Below are 6,000 nucleotides of genomic sequence, written 5' to 3'. Positions count from 1 at the left end.
GAGGAAACGGCTGAACACCTCATACTTTGCTGTAAAGGGCTTAACCCTACAGTGCAAAGCAACGGGGCTGATTTTTTCAAAGCATTGGGGTTTAGGGACAGTGAAGGCAAAATAGACTTTAAGCGGGTAGAAATAACCAAACGGAGGTTATCTGATTGGTGGATAAAATCAAGGCAGGGGTGAAATTTCACCCACCACAAAGTACAAAATATGTTAATAGTCATGGCTAGGTGGCTTATTCCACCACCCGATTTAAAGGGTCCAGCCTCATCCATCCATCCATCCATCCGATGATGATGATGACGATAGTAGCCTTTCTTATTAACCGAAATTTACCGTTTTTCCTCACGATAAACCCGCGTTTTATACGGCTAAAGCAACACCTGTAGCCCTCCGTGGTGGCTCAGTCAGCTTAGGCGTTGATCGCAGGATCAAATCCCGGCCGCGGCGGCCGCATTTCTATGGAGGCGAAATGCAAAAACGCCCGTGTTCTTGCTTTGTAGTGCAGGTTAAAGAGCCCCAGGTTACAGTGTACTAGAAGGGGGTGGTCAAAATTAATCCGGAGCCTTCCACTACGGCGTGCCTCATAATCAGAACTGGTTTTGGCACGTAAAACCCCAGAAAGAGGAAGAAGACCTGTAGCGAAGCCAGGTATCAGTTTCTCCGAGCTTATAGGAAAAGGACGTTACCCAATACAGCCATGTGCTTGGCGGCTACGCCTGATAATACAGGATGTTCAAAACTAAGCTTTATGCTTTTCTTAAAGTTAGGCACTGGAAGGCACGCGAAGACCACCTGTACAAATAAGTTATGTGGCCAGGGGGGGCACAAAGTGGGATGATAATTATCGCTGTGAGCAGCCCAATTAACTAAAATTGAACAATTATTTTTGTTGACTGCAGTAAGTGGGTATGTTTTTATTGAAAACTTAGAGACAGTCGAGTTTCTACACAGTATCAGTCGGAAGAATTATTCTAGCGTGTCCGTGCTCCGAGATATCAGACTCCAAATTTCAATTGTCGTACTGCGCAGAATAATCGAGAATAAAGACGCGACAATTCTCATGAATTCCCGTGAATGATCATGAAGCTCAGTGACCACTTCTGTGGAGGGATGGCGGTGCCATCTTCTAGTCGTGGTGGTGTGTTGACTAGAGGAACGTTCTTGAATACGGGCGTAACGCCCCGCTCCAACGCAGCTACCACAAAGCTGGGTGTTTACGATATGCGAATCACCGCGTATGAAGACTCACAACGCGACGTACAAGAAGAACGGTGTGGCGTGTTAGCCGAGAGCGCGAGCCAGCGTCTTCATGTTTTGTTTCCCACTCGACGTCATCCTTTTATACAAGGCGCGTATCTGCTCCAGCTTCTCTAACCATAGAGTTTCTCACTATAACACAGTGTGAAACTCTATGTCTCTAACCACGCGACGCCATCCTAGGCCCACGCGCTGGTGTTGGCCGCTGACGTCACGCTCCCCCACTTCGCAGCCGCGTCTCGAGGCTTCGCCCCGCTCCGCGAGAACGCTCACTCAGATCAACGCCTCCTATAAAGTCTTTATAGGAGGCGTTGCTCAGATAAACGGATCCGGCGGGCTTGAGCCTTCTATGCTTAATGTACGACAATAAAAGTGCGAAGTTACAATGAAAAACTTGTAACGTACGAACGGTACTGTGCTCGTACTGGATATTGTCAACGTGTAACTGTGATCACAATGAGTGCTACAGTTAAAAAAAGTTGCCTATGCGTAGTTCTTAGTGTAGCTGTTGGTTGATATTATTTATATATGAACACTTCAGCAAGAGATCTCTAGTTCATTAAGCAGGTTGGTCGCGGAACCGATATGACAGCCAATGAGGCAACCGTTGACACCCCAAGGGTAAACTAAGTTAATCAGGCTCGAAGGCGCTCGAGCGGACCTCGGCGTGTTTGGTAAAAGGGACGTCCCCTCGTTCATTCGACGCCACCGACGGGACGAGTAAGGCACGGCAGGCGCCAGGTGGTTCAATGGTGTTCATGACAAAAAATAACTACGGCAACTTCGCGACACCACACTCCTACGGAATACAACTAAGCTTGTGAGCGAGCTAGCTTTACTTCTACATGGCTGATACCACTGGTACTCGCGAAAAATACTTTTGAAGAATGCTGGTGTCCATTTTTTTTTTTTTTTTTTTTGTAGCGTTAGCTACACTGGCCTAGCCAAGCCTGTTTCGCGCGGCACATCAAGAGCCGTGCTGCGCATGCGCAAGGATCAGTGATGTCACACGGCTTGCGCACCGGAGCCACCGGAGCCGGCACCTCTCGCGCACTCCGCCGCCGCCGCGCGCGACTCACCGCCGCCGGTCTGCGCATTCCAGAGGAGTGCCGTCGTAGCCGTGGTAGACGCACCGGCGCCGGCGCGCGCTCGCTGTGCAGTCGCCGTCTGACACTGCGCTGGAGCCGCTGCGTTTCTGACTGGCGTTTGCCAGTGTGGTATAGCCATGGAGAAGGAGAGCGCAAATGCTGCTCAACAGCGCAGAAGAACGGATAAGCTTGACTCATCGGATCCCGAAGTAGTTGCCTGGCAATTAGCGGTTGAGCGTAGGAGGAATGAACAGAAGAAGGCTATATACATGTGCCACATAATACGTATACCGCGTGTGTGTCATTGGAGCAGCAGTACAATCAAGCTAATGCTTGACAATCTAGACAACCAGGAAAGCTAAGAATAATCAGCTGAACCTTTGCTAACGCTACGTATATCCTGGCATAGCTGAGCTAAGCCACTGCAACTTTTTTTATTTGCGACAGGGCGATCCCCCTGTCAGCGAGGGGGCGATGCAGAAATCTGAGGGGGGGGGGGGGGTCAGGACATCCGGACATCCCCCCTGGATCCGCGCCTGCGGTGGTATATGAGCCATTAAATATGAGCCACAATGGTATGAGCCATTCGTTGCCTTACGTGACGGACCGCAAGCGGCAATGCGACTGACTGCGGGCATATACCGTCAGTGACGTCGTTCTCTCCGTCGCAGCCAAACGTGTGTGTAACCTCATTAAGAAACACAAAGACGTAACCAATAATTAATAAATACTTTAATGAATTACCGTCGGGATTAACCCAGTGATAAACACCGGGGTCGCACGTTTCAGCTTCGCTGGTAAACCATCTGCACGGCGTACTTGGGTGGTGATGAACGCCATGACACCTTTCCATTTTTGTGCAAGTGGCCCGTTTATCGATAGCTTTCATTCCCCGCAGCCTGTTTATTCTGATCTAGCTGTTCCAGCTCGAAAGTACAAATACATTTACACGTTTTTGAAGACGGTTAGAAAATCTCGGCTATTCAAGAAAGAAAGAGAGAGTAAAGAGGAACAAAAGGTTGGGAGGTTAACCATGCAGACGCACGTCCGGTTTGCTACTCCGTAGAGGTTAGGGAATGAATATAAAAAATTATCGCAGTTTCACCCGAAAGGCGAAGCATCAATTGCGATAGCAACTTAGTAGAGAGCTATACGTAGCTAGGAACTTAGGATAGTAGTTTTATCAGCTGTATAAACTTCGGCATGCAGCAGCACCAGCAACGCGCAGAACTGTTGTCGATGCCGTCGCCGTTTTGCCCGCGTTCGCACCGAAGGCGCGCGGCGTTGGTGACTGTTGCCAGGGCCTCTGGGGGCGGCTCGGAGGTTTTCGACGAGATCCGCAGAACGGGAAACTCGTCGAGCAGCGTCGGAAGTCTTTACCACCTTCTTGCCTCGCAACGTTTTTATATAAATACGCATTTGGTGCCGCAGCTAAACTTCGCCTACCTCCCCCCACGGCCTTTCGCGCGATGGAAGAAGTCGCGTAGAGGAGGAAACATACGCTTAATTCTGCAGCCTAGCACCTCCTATGTTCCTGCCCCGCACTCGACCAACACCGCAACACCATGGTGGCTCAACTCCACCGCATGGGTCTACCTTCTGCTGCCAGCACGGACCTGCTGCATCCAGCCCGCAACCCCAGCCAAGTGTTCAAGGTGGTCCTCGGCTACCTTGCGGACACTATGCTGGCTGACCGGCTGTAGGGGCACCCTGCCCGAGACGAGGACGAGTGCCCTCTCCCTTCCCCCTTCTCCCACTATTTCCCTCTTTCTCCCCCCCATACCCCTCCCCCCAGATGCTGAGCCGTGCTCCCTATAAGGGCTGCAGAAATACGCATCTTTTCCCAACCTAAACCTCTACTACTACTACTTCAGGGAGCACGGCGCAGAACGCGCGTTTGTTCTCCGCCGTGCGTTCGCTCCCCGTGAAAGCGCGCGGCGACGATTTCATCACCATTGACGTCATACGGAACCTCACGGCGACGGCAGAAATCCTCTTTGAGTGTCCATATAATTGCTATCGCAATAAAACGTTCACGATCCGTTGGCAATGCTGCCATTATCATGCGAACCCAAATAATCCGCTGCGTGCGGCAGGGAATCTGCGATGTCGCGCATACTATATATGACCGCTCTTTCTCTCCTGCGGCTTTCGAGTTCCTCCCCACTTATGCCCCGCTTATGATGTCATAGAAGATTGTTTATTGATGCTTTCGAGTGAAAGCTTAATTGCGTAGGCATGCATACCCTTTCAACCTTAGTCCAGTTATAGCCCATCCTGTCACCGGTCCTTCGCAAAATGCTAACCCCTAGTTGTTACCGCAAGTGTACCGAGGAAGGGAAAATAAAGGAGGGCACATACAGCTGTCGGCGCCGCCGCAACCGAGAGAAAAAATTACTAGGGGTCCCTTATGCTACAACTAAGAATACTTCAAGGCGAAAGCCCGAGCGCCGTTAACTCAATGACACTACGACCACTTATTTGTTTTTACTCAGTCATCATCACTCTGAAACCACAATTAAGCCATTTTTGCAAGTCACCCTTCCTGTGATTCACCAAACTCGAACTACCCACTGTTTTTTGCTTCAGTCAACTCTCACTTGGACCCTCAAATTTCACATTTTTGCAAGCGGCTCTCCCGCTCCATAGCCCCCCCCCCCCCCCCCCCCCCCCGCGATTCTCTCTTAATTCACACTTGGGCATCCGGCAGCCAAGTCCGAGCCAAGCTGACTGGAACTCGAATGAACCCACACACGTGGTTGAACGTTTGGAACGTGCAGAAAGCATGTCAGACGAAACGGCTCGGTAGGGCTTCCTCTCTAAAAGAGCCATATCGATAAGGTCTCACACCTTACTAAAAGAACTGCCGCCCACTTTTACTGAACCATAGCTCACTCGTTTAAAAAGAGCGGCTCAAAAGATCCGGCTTGCTCTTGAGCGACCCATCTCTACAACAAATTTCTCAACAAGGTTTTGTGGGTTGAGTCTCATTAGCAGACCACTTCAGAATTTTGTTTGTTTTTGTTAGTGGATATCAATGAAGGTTACGTAGCATTTCGTGCTTTGGCCATGTGCATGAAATGGTGGAACTGAGAATTGCACAATTTCTTTCTGCAAGTAATTTGTCCTCCCAGTCTGTGCATATTTCTGCTGGTCACTCCGTGCTTGCCTGCCATGGGTACCAATTGCTGTCCAAGAACGTTGGCAGGCACAATAAATGAATGTTTTAGAAGTAATGCAACCTTTAATTTTATACATGTGAAACAATACTTCCATTCGTGTCTCCCAGGAAGACAGGTGAAATAATGATGTAGACATTGTAGTTCAGCACGCCATCACAAGTTGTCAACACCACTGGCATTCTGGTTTCTAGCATTTGCTTCGGATACCGCATGGCTTCCACCATATGCTGTCAAATTCGTCATCTTATCAGCTCTAGTTGGCTCACGAGGTTGCTATAGCTTCTCTGTTTGGTTCAAAGTGTCAACATTGCATTTTTACTGCGTTCAGAAATAACACTAACAGCAGCCTAGCTCCAATATCACCAGCACTGTCACAAGTAGTAGCTTGCTGTGCTACCTGGTTAAATTTCAACTTTGACAATTTTGTTTTGTTTTACCACTGCATTTTTACGTAAACTTTGCCATCTTAC

The sequence above is a fragment of the Dermacentor silvarum genome, chromosome 3 (assembly GCF_013339745.2).
Source record: "Dermacentor silvarum isolate Dsil-2018 chromosome 3, BIME_Dsil_1.4, whole genome shotgun sequence".
Taxonomy (NCBI): Eukaryota; Metazoa; Arthropoda; class Arachnida; order Ixodida; family Ixodidae; genus Dermacentor; species Dermacentor silvarum.
Note: the sequence above shows the minus strand (reverse complement) of the source record.